Genomic DNA, 17,025 nt, shown 5'->3' with positions numbered 1-17,025 from the left:
GGAGCACAGGCTCCAGACGCGCAGGCTCAGCAATTGTGGCTCACGGGCCCAGTTGCTCCGCGGCATGTGGGATCTTTCCAGACCAGGGCTCTAACCCGTGTCCCCTGCATTGGCAGGCAGACTCCCAACCACTGCGCCACCAGGGAAGCCCTACACATTCTTTTTTTATATTCTTTTCCATTATGGTTTATCCCAGGAGACTGGATATAGTTCCCTGTGCTATACAGTAGGACCTTGTTGTTTATCCATCCTATATATAATAGTTTGCATCTGCTAATCCCAAACTCCCAATCCTTTCTTCCCCCTTGGCAACTACAAGTCTGTTCTCCATATCTGTGAGTTTGCTTGTTTTGTAGCTATGTTCATTTGTGTCATATTTTAGATTCCACATATAAGTGATATCATATGGTATTCGTCTTTCTGACATTCTTTGCTTAGTATGATAATCTCTAGGTCCATCCATGTTGCTGCAAATGGCATTATTTTATAAGGAATGAAAATTTTATATATGGATTTTACAGTATGGATGAACCTTGAAAACATTATGCTAAGTGAAATAAGCCAGATACAAAAGAACAAATATTGTATGATTCCACTTATATTAAAAAGACAGAAAGGAAAATAAAAGTTACCAGCATCTGGGAGAAAGAAGGAATAGTTACAGTTTCTGCTGGGGATGATGGAAAAGTTTATTGTTGGAAATAGATAATGGTGATAGCTATAAAACATTGTGAATATACTTAATGCCACTGAATTGTACACTTAAAAATGGTTAAGGGCTTCCCTGGTTGCGCAGTGGTTGAGAATCCGCCTGCCAATGCAGGGGACATGGGTTCGATCCCTGGTCCGGGAAGATCCCTCATGCCGCGGAGCAACTGGGCCCGTGCGCCACAGCTACTAAGCCTGCGCTCTAGAGCCCACGAGCCACAGCTACTGAGCCCATGTGCCACAGCTGCTGAGGCCCGCGTGCCCAGAGCCCATGCTCCACAACAAGAGAAGCCACCACAATGAGAAGCCCGCTCACCGCAACAAGGAGTGGCCCCTGCTCGCCGCAACTAGGGAGAGCCCACACACAGCAACGAAGACCCAGTGCAGCCAAAAAAATAATTAAAAAAAAATTTTTTTAAATGGTTAAAATGGTAAATTTTGTGTAATGTATATTTTACCACAATAAAGAAGTTAATTCTGGGACTTCCCTAGCGGTCCAGTGGTTAGGACTGCCCTTCCAATGCAGGGGGCATGGGTTTGATCCCTGGTTGGGGAACTAAGATCCCATATGCCATGCAGTGCAGCCAAAAAAAAAAAGGTTAATTCTGTAAAAATAAAATTATAAACTTAGTTAAATAAATTATATCGGAAAGAAAATAATACTCAAAACTCAGCACTTCTTGATTATTTTTCTACATTTTACAATGATCTTTGCCTGGGAGATGTTTATGTCTATTGTATCTGTTTGGTGGAGATACTATATCACAGTATCCTGTTAAGCATCTCTTCCCATCTCCAAATTCAGTGATGTCATATTGGTAGCTGGATGTTGGCTGCAGTAGGAGTATTTACACAGCAGAAACCAAAAACACTACAAATTAGGGTCTTCTCCCCACCAAACTGTTGGTTAAGCATTTACCAGCACCCCACTGTCTCTAAGCCATAATTTCCTCAATGGTCAAAAGGAGATGACAAAACCTACCTTACAGAGTTTCTCTGAGGATTAAATAAAGATAGTTCTCTATGTGAGGTGAGGGATGTTAATTAAACTTACTGTGGTGATCGTTTCGCAGTATATACATATGTCAAATCATTATGTTGTACACATTAAACTAATACAATGTTAGAGAGCAATAAAAAAATAGAACAAACAAAAAAAGTTTGTTCAGGTAAAGGGGCCCATTCACATGCCTGCTGCACAGGAAGTGCTGGGTTGGCGTCCCTTTCTCTAGAGACCACGAGCTCCCCCAGCAACTTTATAACTCCGGGGGCAGAAGGTGATACCTGCAGGCAAGGAGCCTTATCATCAAAAAGAGATAGCTAAGATGATGTGAAAGAGAAAATGAGAAGAATTTGGCCTTTGTTTTTACTTTCAATCTAGAATGCCAGGGGAGTTCCCTGGCAGTCCAGAGGTTAAGACTCCGCACTTCCACTACTGTGGCCTGGGTTTGACCCCTGGTTGGGGAGCTAAGATCCTGCAAGCTGCGGTGCAGCAATCCATCAGTGCATGCCAGAAGGGAGAGGAAGAAAGAGGGGACACTGCAGAGCGAGAAGCCAGCAAAACAGATAATGATAAGCTGGCTCACTGTGGGGTGAGTTGGAAGTTGGGTCAGACGGAGACTACACTTCCAATAAGACATTCCTGGGAAAGGGTGGCCAAAAGGATTAATATGGATTGTGTTCACTGGCTGTAAGGTACAAGATGCAACCCTTCACTAAAACCCTTCATGTCTACCCTACTCAACAGCCTCGGATTCATGTTTCTTTGGGAATGAAATGAATCAAAAAGAATCTAAGCTATCTTATTTTGGGCCCTGGTTGCCACTGAGAGATAAAGGGACAGCTAAAAGATAAGGTACAGAGGGAAAAATTCAATCAGAAGGTACCACCATGGTGACATAAATTCCTGGGAATTTGGAGAAACCTTGAAAAACACTTTGGACTTCTATCCTCTGCAGATTGGAGATCTGCATAAATTTTCTCTAGATTTTAAGAAGCTGGGAGATCTCGGCTGTCAATAGATTGCATTCAATTTTGTTAAAAAATTTAGAGCTATGTAATGTTGCATTGCTTGACAAGTGGGCATTAATACATTTTGGTTTATTTCTATAGTTCAGAAGGTCAGACTTCGAGAAGATTCTTTGTCTGTTTGGACTCCTTCTGGAATTAGGAATATTTTGAGTAAATCCATAAAACCTAAGGCCATTATAGTGTCAAATTACCCTGCTCTCTTTACAAAATGGTTTTTGATGCCCATCAAGATCTGAGCCATCCAAAGAATAGAGTAGGAACAGGGAATGTTAGTAACTTTACAGTGGAGAAGACTGGTAACACTAAATCAACCTAATGATGAAGGTTAATATTACCAATGATGTCATGTGGTTTTCATGTATGCACTCCCAAGTATGACGTGTGATGAGGACAGTTCAGCTTCACAGTATTTTTCAAAAAACCCATAACCCCAGTCTAATCATGAGAAAAACATCAGACAAAACAAGATTGGGAGACATTCTACAAGATATCTGGCCAGTCTTCCTCAAGACTGTTAAGACCATGAAAAACAAGGAAAGACCAAGAAACTGTCACGGACTAGAGAGGAGAAGGGAGACATGACAACTAAATGCAAAATGGTACTCTGCGTTGGATCCTGGAACAGAAAGTGAACATTAATGGAAAAACTGGTGAAATCCAAATAAAGCCTGGAGTTTAGATAATAATAATATACCAATGTCTATTTCTTGGCTTTGACAAATATATCATGATAATATAAGATGTTAACAATGGTGGAAGTTGAGTAAGGAGTATATAGAAACTCTCTATACAACCTTTGGGGGCTTCCCTGGTGGCGCAGTGGTTGAGAATCTGCCTGCCAATGCAGGGGACACGGGTTCGAGCCCTGGTCTGGGAAGATCCCGCATGCCGCAGAGCAACTAGGCCCGTGAGCCAAAACTACTGAGCCTGCGCGTCTGGAGCCTGTGCTCCGCAACAAGAGAGGCCGCGACAGTGAGAGGCCCGCGCACCGCGATGAAGAGTGGCCCCTGCTCGCCGCAACTAGAGAAAGCCCTCGCACAGCAACGAAGACCCAACACAGCCATAAATAAATAAATAAAATTAAAAAAAAGAACCTTTGCAACTTTTCTGTAAATTAAAAAGATTTATTTTATTGAAGTTTAGCTGATTTACAATGTTGTGTTAATTTCTGCTGTACAGCAAATTGATTCAGTTATACACATATATACATTCTTTTCGTATTCTGCTCCATTATGGTTTATCACAGGATATTGAATATAGTTCCCTGTGCTATACAGTAGGACCTTGTTGTTAAAAAGTTTATTTTTAAAAAATCTGGGACTTCCCTGGCAGTCCATTGGTTAAGACTCTGTGCTTGCAATGCAGGGGGTGCGGGTTTGACCCCTGGTTGGGAAACTAAGATCCCACATGCTGTGTGGCGTGGCCAAAAATAAATAAATAAATAAATAAATAAATAAAGTAGGGGTGGAAGCGACCAGCTCTCCATTTAAAAATTAAATAAATAAATAAATAAATAAATAATCTGAATTAAATGGCCTTTGGTCTAACCCAGGGAACCCACATATCCTTATGTTCTGGGCTTTTCTGTTTAAGGAAATATAATTATATGGTTTATTTGTGCCACCTGGCAGAGTATGTTTCAAGGAATCTTCATTTATCCCCACTGGCAAAAAAATGGGAGTCTCCTAGCCCATAAAAAAGAGATGCATTCGGGAACCTGGTCTCACAAAAGACATTCTCCCTTAAGCTGTTTCAGTAGGATCAAACCTGGCTTCCTTTCCAGGCCTGCACTTGGGGTGAATTACCCATTGATGTTTCACTTGTACAACTGTAATGTATTGAGATTGAGTGCAACTCTGTGCAGAATTCTGTCCTGAGTAGTTGCATGAGATACAACTACAAGGGATCAACTTGTAGTTGATCAACTACAACTAAAAGATACAACAGATACAAGGGAAAGAAGCAAGCAGGTACCATTTGGAAGGAGTTCATAGTTAGTGGAAAGTACATAACTTCATACAAATCCATCATGATGATACAAGTGGGTGACGTCTCCATAAGTGCAAAGTCCCCATGTTTCAGGTTAAATCCAAAGGGCTGGTGAGAAGCAGAGCATAGAGATTGAGAAATGTTAGGTAAGAATGATTTCCTAAAATAAATAATTTATAGGCCAAATCTGATGGATTGGCAAGAAGGGATTAGGATTTCTCTGTGGAAGGAATAGCATAGGCAAAGTCATGGAGATGGTAAAAAAGGAAGAATTGTGTGCAGGAAAGGGATCACATTAGCTTGACTGGAGTGGAGAAGCCAGATTAGAGTGAAGAGATGAGAATGTCAAGGAGGATAGCCACCCAAACCAAGGGCAGCATCTCTGATGTCATCTACAGGTAGAGAAGTGAGCCAGTTAAAGAAGAGAGATGGGCTAGGGATGGGGAGTGGGAAGAGAAAGGGAAGGGAGAGAGAACACTCACAAAGGGCATGGCAGAGTGAGGTATTTGAGGCCATAGTTCCTCTACCTGTTGGACAGAAGGGACTCAATTTCTTTCTTTCTTTTTTTTTTATTGGAGTATAGTTGATTTACAATGTTGTGTTAGTTTCTGTTGTACAGCAAAGTGAATCAGTTATACATACACATATATCCACTTTTTTTTAGATTCTTTTCCCACATAGGTCATTACAGAGTTCCCTGTGTTATACGGTAGTGGGACTCAATTTCTTGTCTGTGAAGGATTTTGTACTTATAGGACTAGCTTGTGTACGTTGAATGAAGTAGAGAATTAATTTACCAAATACATATATTTACACTGTGCCAACCACTATGCTAGACTCTGGGGATATAGAAGTGTGTGAAACAAGCCCAGTCTCTGCCCTTGGGGAGCTTTATTGTCTACTGGAAGAGAAAGATGTCAGTCAAGTACTCCCAGAAATTTGTAATTAGAGTGACAAGTATGACATCAGGTATCATGAGAGCTATAACAAAAGGACCTGCTGACCAAAAAAATCTTCAGATTATTAATTTAGTTTCCCAGGTTCCCTGATGCTCGAAGGGGGAAATTCTTTGTTTATTTATTTATTTTTTGCTGTGCTGCGTGGCTAGTGGGATCTTAGTTCCCTGACCAGTAATTGAACCCAGGCCATCGGGAGTAAGAGCACGGAATCTTAACCACTGGACAGACAGGGAAGTCCTGGGAAATTCTTTTTTTTTTTTTTTTAATTTAATTTATTTTTTTGGCTGTGTTGGGTCTTCCATTGCTGTGCGCGGGCTTCTCATTGTGGTGGCTTCTCTTGTTGTGGAGCACAGGCTCTAGGCGCCCGGGGTTTGGTAGCTGTGGCACGTGGGCTTAGTTGCTCCGCGGCATGAGGGATCTTCTCGGACCAGGGATTGATCCTGTGTCCCCTGCATTGGCAGGTGGATTCTTAACCACTGCACCACCAGGGAAGTCCCTGGGAAATTCTTAATAGAGACTAATATATCATATATCCCGGAAGAAATTTCTCCTATATAAAAGGCACTAACCATTTAGGTATGTATATTTGTTTCATGGGATTTTATTTTCAGTTTAAAATTCAACTTTACTGAGGTAAAGTGAACCCATTTCAAGCATAGAGTTCAGTGAGTATTAACAAATACGCCCTTATAACCTATAGAGCTACAATCAAGATATAGAACATTCCCATCACACCAAAATTTCCTTTCTCCTTTCCCAGCCAACCTTCACTCCTCCCTCCTCCTTCCGCCCTCACCCCCAGGCCCAGGTAACTATTGGTCTGCTTTCCATCATCATCAATTGTCTTTTCTACAGTTTCATATGAATAAATCATACAGGATGTACTTTTCACACCTGATTTCTTTTGCTCAGCAGAATGTTTTTGAGATTCTCCCATGTTGTCACATGGATGTATAGTCTGTTCCTTTTTATTGCTGAGTTGTATTCTATTGTATGAATATGTCAGTTTGGGGGGAGTTTTGTTTGTTTGTTTGTTTTCTAAATGGCTATCCAGTTGTTCCAGTACTATTTGTTGACGAGGTTCTAGCATGAGTTATCTGCTGCTGCTGGAAAATACATTGTTTTAAATTTTAATGGCTTAAGACAATCAGTACTTATTATCTGACAAAATTTCTGTGGGTCAAGAATCTAGCAGTTGCTTAGTTTGGTGAGTCTGACAATGTTTCTCATGAAGTTGCAGTCAAGATGTCAGCCAGGGCTGCGTCATCTGAAGACTTGACAGGGGCTGGAGCATCCACTTCCAAGGTGACTTGCTTGCGTGCCTGGCAACTGAGTGCTGGTTGTTGGTGGGAGGCCTCAGTTCCTCATTAGCTGGACCTCTCCGTAAGGCTTTTTGAGTCTCCTCAAGATGATAGTCACGTCAGACTTCTAGCCTACAGAACTGTGAGAGAATAAATTTTGTGTTGTTTTAAGACACCAAGTTTGTGTTAAATTATTACTGCAATAGAAGAGGAATATACTAGGTCATAAAAGGCATGTGCCTTCTTCCTTGCAGCCTCTTTTTTTTCTCTCTGAACACTTGCTTTGGGGGAAGCTAGCTGCCATGTTGAATTTTTCGTTTCAGGTATTATATTTCTCACCTTTAGAAGTTTTATGTGGTTCTTATATCTTCCATTTCTTTCCTCATTATGTTTGTGTTTTCTTTTAAATACCCCATTGTAGTTATAATAGCTGTTTTATCATTCTTGTTTGCTCATTCCATCATCTCTGTCATTTCTGGGTCTGTTTCTGTTGACTGGTTTTTCTCCTGGTTAGGCTATTCTTTTTTTTTTTTTTTTTTTTTTTAATCAGTCATCAATTTTTGGTTAGGCTATTCTTTTTCCTGCTTCTTGGCATATACGGTAATTTTTTTATCAGATGCTAGGATGTTAACATTGTTGAGTGCCTGAATTTTGTAGTCTTCCCTTAAACACCATAGGCTTTTGTTTTACCAGACATTTAGGTTACTTTCAGATTAATATGTTTTTGAGGCTTGTTTTAAAGTTTTGTTAAAGCAGGTCTAGAGTATAATTTACTCTAGAGGTAGTTTAGACCAACTGGTAATGTTTGACACTTCTGAGGTCTCTCTTGAACATCTTGGGTAGTCAGTGAGGTCTTTCTACTCAGACTGGTCAGAATGTTTCTTAGCCCTGTATGAGCTCTGGGAATTGTTCAGTTATATCTCTTTGATTATTCCTTGCTCATTCTCCTGGAATTTAACTCTACGTATGGCCACATTAGTATCCAGCAAAGACTCAAGGCCCTCAGCAGATTTTTGGAGCTCTTATTATATAACTTCTTCCATTTTGCTATTTTGTCTAGCAACTTCCAGCTGCCACAGAGACCCTGAACTCCAATCTCTGTCTTCTCAACTCAGTGAGACTGCTGTGTTCTGCCGTGTTGTGAATTTATGATCCAGAATGTGCTTCTAGGCATAAAGCCAGGGCAATTGTAGAACTCAGCTCATTTGTTTTTCTTCTCTCGACGATGTCAGTTCTGGACTACCTATTGTCCAATGTCTGAAAAGAATTGTTTTATATATTTTGTTTAGTTTCCTAGTTGTTATGGCAGAGGGTTAGGTCCCTTTAACTGCATCATGGTCAGAAACAAAGGTCCTCTGTTTCATGGTCATTTTATTAGCATAATCCAGTCTGTGAGAAATGATCAATCTGATAAAATGGAGTTTGTAAACCTAAAAGCTCCTCAAGTGAGGTGACTGCACTAAGATTAGTGTCAACCTGGGAAGCCTTTTATGGGCAGCTAACAAATCTGTCCAGGTGGTATCTCACCCCAATTTCTTACCCCATATGGTTATTTGACAAATGTTTGTTGAATAAGTGAATTACTAAATGAACATAATTACATTTAAGTGAGGTCATTCTAGGATCCAAAAGAATGGCCAGACTGATTTGCTCTATCCTAAGAATTTACTAACTCCTTGATCTATGAGTCTAATGGCAAAGAAGTTATCTAAGCATACTCATCATGAGAAACAATGCTAATTTATCAAAGAATGAATGTTCAGCATATGTGTGGGCAAAACTCATCAATGTTCTCACAAAGGAAAAATAACTCACAAAGTAGCAACATGCTTAAGTTCATACTTTATTTTATTCTATAATCCATAGAGTAAGTATAGGTTAGAGCATGATTCTGGATTTAGATTGCCTGGGTTCAAATCCTAGTTCCATTAACTAGTTGTATGACTCTGGGCAAATTATTTAAACCTGATAAACTTCAATTTTCTTCACCTGTAAAATGGAGATAATGATAATATATACCTCATAGGGCTGTTGTGAAGATTAAATGATTTGGGGCTTCCCTGGTGGTTCAGTGGATAAGAATCTGCCTGCCAATGCAGGGGACACAGGTTCAATCCCTGGTCCAGGAAGATCCCACATGCTGCGGAGCAACTAAATCCGTGCGCCACAACTACTGAGCCTGCGCTCTAGAGCCTGTGTGCCCTAGAGCCCGTGCTCCATAACAAGAGAAGCCACCGCAATTAGAAGCCCATGCACCAGCGTACTACACTGAAGAGTAGCCTCTGCTCGCTGCAACTAGAGAAGGCCCGCGTGTAGCAACAGAGACTCAACACAACCAAAAAAAAAAAAAAAAAGATTAAATGATTAAACAATATGTATAAAAGACCTTAATCCAGTGTCTGACACATGTAAGAGCTCAATAAATGCTAGCAATTATTATTAAATTGTTTAAGAGGATGATCCTTGATTACATATCTCACAAATGAACTCTTTATACATCTTCAGTATAGCTAATACTAATAATACAGCCACTATTTTTAGAGTTTGTGCTCTGGGAGCACAGTGATGGTTCTTCAAGAGAGTTAATCCCAGTCTCTTTTTGTTACAAGGAGGCTGATGTGCAACCCTCTGTAATTTCTCCAAAAGCCGAGCCACTCTTACAGATGCCTTTATTGTGTAGGTAACGCAAAGACCATGGAAAAGCTGAGTTTCAGCGAGGCCAAATCTCCCCTCTCAGAGAGGGATCTTTCCAAGACTAGCTCTTTAAGGAAATGGGATGTGGAGGAATGTAGGCTAAAATATGGGAGGTGATGGTTTCTTCTTGTAGACATCTGGGAAAAGGGAGAATTAAAGGGTCTTAATGTCCAAAAGTTAATAGAAAGGTCAAGTCAGGACTTGCCCCTGGAATGAAATATATCAAAATATTAATGCTCAGAACCTATTTCATTTTTTTTGAATTTTGACTATTTCACTTTTTTATTTGGAATTAATTTCAAGCTTACAGGAAAGTTGCAAAAATAAGAATAGTACAAATAATACTTTTATGCCCTTTACTCAGATTCATGTATTGTTAACATTTTACTGAATTTGCTTTATCATTTGCATTCTCCCTCTCTCCCATTCTCTTTATATATTTATATATATAAATACATATGTACATATATATACACACACACTACAGATATATGTGCCTACAATGCATATATATGTGTGTGTATATATATATATATATATATATATATATATATATTCTATCCTCAGATGTAACACAGTGCCATTTCTGCTGCATTCTATTCATTGAAGCAATCACGCAATCACGAATTTCTGCTCAGGCTCAAGGAGTGGGGAAATTGTTTCCAGAAATTGTGTGTGTATAAAAATAGTCTTTTCCTGAACCATTTAAAAGTAAGTTTCATACATCATGGTCCCTTTTCCCTGAATAACCTCAGTGTATATTTACAAAGAACAGGTGATCACGTCAAGAGATACTGTATTCAAAACACAACCAAGGAGCCTCACTCACAGCTGGACCTGATCTAGATGATGAGATCCCAGACTCCATGCCTGATCCTGATGTCATAACGGGAATTTTGGAGAAAAGGGTGAAGGTATATTGCATATGGGAAGAATGTAAATTGTTGTGACCAGAGGGCAGACTGTGGCACAGCAATATTTCTGGAGACTGTTTCCCCTCCCTTTGAACCTGGGCAGAACTCTGTGACTATTTCAATGATTAGAATGCAGCAGAAGTGACACTGCATTATATATAAGGCTACGTCATAAAAGGCGATATAGCTTAGGCTAATCCCCCCACCCCCCGCCCCTCTCATCTTTGGAAGCTAGCCACAACATTGTGGGGAAAGAAGAAACACATTACACGTGTAATCATTCCACTTGACAGTTCCAGCTACGGTCTCAGCCAACAACCAGGATCAACTGCCAGGCATGTGAGTGATCAAACCCTCAGAGGATTCCTACTTCCTAGCTTTCAAGCTGTTGCAGCTGACACTAAATGGAGCAGAGGTTAGTTATCCCCACTGAACCTTGCCCAAATTGCAGCTTCATGAGCAAAATAAATGTTGTCATTGTTTTAAGCCACTAAGTTTTGGGGGATAATTTCTTGTGCAGCAGTAATAACCAGAATCACGTACAGTAGCATAGGCATACTCACTCATGTAAGCAAAGACATATGTACTAGAATGTAATTACAATGAGTGCTCTAGCACTTCAGAAGAGTGAAAAAGTAAGTTGAAGATCAATGAGGGATGGAGTATTGAGGATAGAGAAAATCCTTATACTAGTATTTGTATAATGCTAAGTTGGGTGCCGTTAAATAAATGCACACAGGGGCCTATTAACTAGAATTTAACTCTGCCCATCTTTGTTTTTGTTCCGTAGCCACAGAAACTAGAAGATTTGGGTTAATTTAACACCCTTTTTTCAGAAGGTTGCCCATGAGTCCAGGACGTGGTCTGAGCTACTAATTAAAAGATAGTTCGACTGAGTGGAGGAAATCTGAACCATTTCCCTATGGATTTTCTGGGAACAATCTTTGTATTTATTGACTACTCTCTTAGATTTTTGTATGAATTAACTGGGATGTCAGTATTATTTACTAATGTACACAAAAGTATGGGCCTCAACAATCTCTTCTGAGTGACATCCGGGCTAAAGTTCATGCATTTGTAGAGATCTACTTTCAACCATTAATTTTTTTTTTTGGCTGCGCTGCTCACGGGATCTTAGTTCCTCGACCAGGGATTGAACCCTCGGCAGTGCAAGTGCAGAGTCCTAACCACTGGACCACAGGGGAATTCCCTCAACCATTAATTATTATACTTTAGCCTAATTCATTCTTTTAGATCAAATTTTAATGGTGCCTCTTGTACCAAGAACCTCTTGTCCAGTATTGCCCATTGACAAGCTCAAAGAGATCACAGCAAAATAGAAATCTCACAAAAACAAACTAAGTTCTAAAAAATCTGCCTGAAAGCATTCTTCAAATGCTTATAATTCTTACCAAGTGGTAAAAGTGAGAACTGTTGCCTTGCTAGTTAATAATGGATTTTGATTTTTCAGTTGTTTTAGCAGCTAGCTTTGATTTTGGTGGTACAAAAGGCATTTCTTTTTTTTTTTTTTAATTTATTTAATTTATTTATTTATTTTTGGCTGTGTTGGGTCTTCATTGCTGCACGCAGGCTTTCTCTAGTTGAAGTGAGCTGGGCTACTCTTCGTTGTGGCACACGGACTTCTCATTGTGGTGGCTTCTCTTGCGGTGAATCACAGGCTCTAGGCGCACGGGCTTCAGTAGTTGCAGCACACGGGCTCAGTAGTTGTGTTGCATGGGCTTAGTTGCTTCGCGGCATGTGGGATCTTCCCGGCCTAGGGATAGAACCCATGTCCCTTGCATTGGCAGGTGGATTCTCAACCACTGCGCCACCAGGGAAGCCCTGGTACAAAAGGCATTTCTGATGAAGCAGAGCTTCTTTGGAGTTCTACTTTATATCTCTGTGCCTTTATTCACACTCTTCTTTTTTCTTGGCATGCCCCCTCCCCTTATTTGCTTTCCTACCTCCCTGGCTTCACCTTCTCACTAAGTCTTCTTGTTTGTTCCCCATCTCTGAACTTCTAATGTTGGAAGCCCTTTGGGAGTGGAACATGTCCTTGGAGATATTATCCAGTCTCGTGACTTTAAATGCCATCAATCTCTAATGACTCCTCAATTTTTATCTCCAGCCTGGACTCTTTCTAACGTCAGACAAGTATTTAACTCTATTCACTTGGGGGTCTAACAGGCATCTCAAACATAACAGGTCCAAAGCTGAGCTCCTGATCTTTCCCCACAAACCTGCTCCTCCAATTGCCTTTCTCATCTCAGTGAATTGCAATTCTATCCTCCTAGTTACTTGGGCCACCGACTTGGGAGTCACCCTTGAATGTTCTCTCAGACATCCCAATCCAATTTGTCAATAAGTCCTGTCGGTTGTTCCTTCAAATTATTATCTTGGACCCAGCCTCTCACCCCTCAACCTCACTGCCTGGATATCTGTAATTGCCTCTTAACTGGTCTCCCTGTGTTTACCCTGTGTTTATCTCTTCTCTCACCCGCCCATTTTCAACACAGCAATTAAGAAATCGTTTAAAAATAGGGAGTTCCCTAGTGGTCCAGTGGTTAGGACTTGGTGTTTTCACAGCTGTGGCCCAGGTTCAACCCCTGGTTGGGGAACTAAGATGCCACATGCTGTGCGGCACGGCCAAAAAGTTTAAAAAAAAAAAAAAAGAGTGAATGAATGGCTGATTTCTTATTCATCCTTCAAGACTCCCGTCGCCCAAGACTTCCCTCCCTCCCTACTTCTTCAGTTTGGACTAACACCTCTCCCTACTTTCGGTTCCCATAACATACTGTGTTTATCCTGATCATAGTACTTCCCACAGGCTTTAAAAAGTTCATCTTTGATTCAGCACAGTCCTTTGCACACAGAAAAATGCTTAATGTTAAAATGAACTATTTGCAACATTCATACCAAATGTTGGGGTGGTGGGAAGATGTTAAATAGGAAGGATTGAGGGACTTGTCAACTTCCCGTTTTATTATGAGAATTTCCTTCCTCTTTCAAAGAAATCCGGATTTGATTCTAACCCCCAACCCCTGGGGGGCCAGTAATTGAACATAACTGCCAGAAAAATTTTGACCAAATGCTATTGTATAGCTTTCCAATCCTTTTAGAAGAAAATACTGGGATTTAAAAAAATAATAATTTATTTTATTTATTTATTTATTTTTGGCTGCATTGGGTCTTCGTTGCTGTACGCGGGCTTTCTCTAGGTGCGGTGAACGGGGGCTACTCTTTGAGGCGGTGCGCGGGCTTCTCATCGCCGTGGCTTCTCTTGTTGTGGAGCACGGGCTCTAGGCGCACGGGCTTCAGTCGTGTGGCTCGATTCTTAATCACTGCGCCACCAGGGAAGCCCAATACTGGGACTTTAAACGATGTTAGTTGTTGGATCAGTAACATCAAACAAACGTTTCACCTAAACCTACAATCACAACTTACACATACTGTATAGCTAGCTTCACCTCCTAACTCCTTTTAAGATTCCAATGATTTACTCCATCCTCACTTCCACTGTAAACCCGTGAGTTTTCAAAGTATAACACAATTACTAGCTATTAAAAACTGATATGTAGGCAGGCATATCTCTGTATCAGAATTTTTGAGTATCAGACTTTATTTTTTTGAGCAGTTTTAGGTTCACAGCAGAATTAAGCAGAAGGTACAGAGATTTCCCACTTACCCCCTGCCGCCACACATGCATAGCCTCCTCCATCAAAATAATAGTTATTGATCAAAAGGAAGCCTCAAGAGATGGAGGATAGTTAGACAAACAGCAGACTGGGAGTTCAGTAAAATGTGGGAAACAGAATAGAAACATTGCATTAATTAGCCATGTGAGAAAAAAAACTCAACCTGAACTAAAAATAAAAACAGATTTGAGGACTTCCCTGATGGCGCACAGGTTCGAGCCCTGGTCCGGGAAGATCCCACATGCAGCGGAGCAACTAAGCCCATGCACCACAACTACTGAGCCTGTGTGCCACAACTACTGAAGCCCGCGTGCCTAGAGCCTGTGCTCCGCAACAAGAGAAGCCACCGCAATGAGAAGCCCGTACACCGCAACAAAGAGTAGCTGCAACTAGAGAGAGCCCGCACACAGCAACGAAGCCCCAGTGCAGCCAAAAACAAGTAAATAAATTAATTAAACAAACAAACAAACAACCCCCCAAAAGACCAGATCTGAGCTGGCAAGAGAATGTACATTTCAAGAGCTAGTAAGATCATAGAATTTTTTTTTTTAATTTTATTTATTTATTTATTTATGGCTGTGTTGGGTCTTCGTTCCTGTGTGAGGGCTTTCTCTAGTTGCAGCAAGTGGGGGCCACTCTTCATTGCGGTGCGCGGGCCTCTCACTATCACGGCCTCTCCTGTTGCGGAGCACAGGCTCCAGACGCGCAGGCTCAGCAATTGTGGCTCACGGGCCTAGTCGCTCTGCGGCATGTGGGATCTTCCCAGACCAGGGCTCGAACCCGTGTCCCCTGCATTGGCAGGCAGATTCTCAACCACTGCGCCACCAGGGAAGCCCGATCATAGAATTTAAGACCTGAGAAAAGCCTGACTGAGTTTAAATCGCTCATCTACTAGATGAAGAAATCAAACTCAAAGGTACATTTGGCATTTCTCAGATATCTAAGAAAGCGTATTAGACTGATAAGCTGGACTTTGGATGACTTGACAAAGCTATTTAGAACCTAGAAACTGAAGTAAGGTATATCCTATCTGTTCAGAGCTGGATTCTGTATTATTCTATGTTTTAATTGCTGAGTGGAATTCAATTAATGGACTTATTCTCAAACTTGTAGTTCCTATTTTGCTGGAAAAGACTGGCCTAAGAGTACAATGAAATTGCCATATCGGAAGGAATAAGGAGATCAGAGGAGGACTAAAAGGAAGCTGCTTGATTTTTCAGTAGCTGACAAGAAAAAGCAGCCACTGGTGGTCCTGTCCTTAAGACCCATTTCCTAACATTTGTAAACAATTTAAAAAAGACACAAATACAAGTTAATTGCAGGTGGGGTGGAGGAGGGCAACAGAGGAGCATTATAAAGGCAAAACATCTACTCACAGGTTCAGTGGGTAGTGTAAAATGTTTGCCAAGCATGGACTGTGGTTAAGACAGAAGAAAACTTCTAAAGTAGGTCTAAGTTAAAGGCCCTCACTCTGAATATTGTACTTCTTTCCCATTCTTAGTTTTAGCTTAGGTATCTTGTGAGTTGGAAGCTCTTAGGCGATGGGCCCTGTTGAAATCTTGCCAATTTTAGGCACCTTTTTTAAAAAAAATTTATTTATTCATTTATTTAATTTTTGGCTGCATTGGGTCTTCACTGCTGCACGCTGGTTTTTCTCTAGTTGCTGAGAGCGGGGGCTACTCTTTTTTGCGGTGCGTGGGCTTCTCATTGTGGTGGCTTCTCTTGTTGTGGAGCACGGGCTCTAGGCTCGCGGGCTTCAGTAGTTGTGACTCACAGGCTCAGTAGTTGTGGCGCACCGGCTTAGTTGCTCTGCAGCATGTGAGATCTTCCCAGCCCAGGGCTCGAACCCGTGTCTCCTGCATTGGCAGGTGGATTCTTAACCACTGCGCCACAAGGGCAGCCCCTAGGCACCTTTTTAAGAATGATAAATGGGAAAGAGAAACATCTCTAATTGCTGATTAGAGAATGACATCTCTTTAGTCATTCTTCAAATATTTTGTCCAGGTTTAAAATGAAAATGAATTTCATGTCTAGAAAAGCAGGGGTTCAATTCTTTGTTCATAGGATTTGTAATAGTTAAACGGTAATAACAAAGATCAGCTTAACTTGATATTAATGTTAGCAAGGGTGAGGGGAAATTGGTTTTCTCAGATACTCTTGATTAGAATGTAAATTTTATTTTTATTTTATTTTATTTTTTTTAGATTAGAATGTAAATTGATCCAACTTTTTAGGCAGGCAATTTGGCAACATCTATTGAAACTTAAAAGGTGCATACTCTTAGACTCTGCCATTCCACTTCTGGAAATTTCGTCTACAGATACAGTCACATATGTAAAGAAGGATATATGTACTAGGATGTTTATTGCAACAGTATTTGTAATATTGAAATACTTGAAACAATCTAGTGTTCATCAATAGGTAATTGGTTAATTATACATTAAATACAGCTACTATGCTTCTGTTAAAAAGAATAAGATAGATCTGTATGCTGAGATGAAAAGCAGTCTGGGATATTCTATTAAGTGAAGAAAGAAACTGCAGATCAGTAGGTAGACTGAAAAATATGTGTAAAAATAAAGGGAGTATAGATGCATATCTTATATTCATGAAAAATATGGTGGGTATAGTCACAGAAAAGAGGAAGGATACACACTCCTAAGGAATGAGACTGGGTGAAGCAGGGAGTGTGATCTTTTGTTTTAGATACACTTTTGTACTGATGGAAAAATTT

This window comes from Balaenoptera acutorostrata, chromosome 20 (assembly GCF_949987535.1).
Source record: "Balaenoptera acutorostrata chromosome 20, mBalAcu1.1, whole genome shotgun sequence".
Lineage (NCBI taxonomy): Eukaryota > Metazoa > Chordata > Mammalia > Artiodactyla > Balaenopteridae > Balaenoptera > Balaenoptera acutorostrata.
This window is presented reverse-complemented; position numbering follows the sequence as displayed.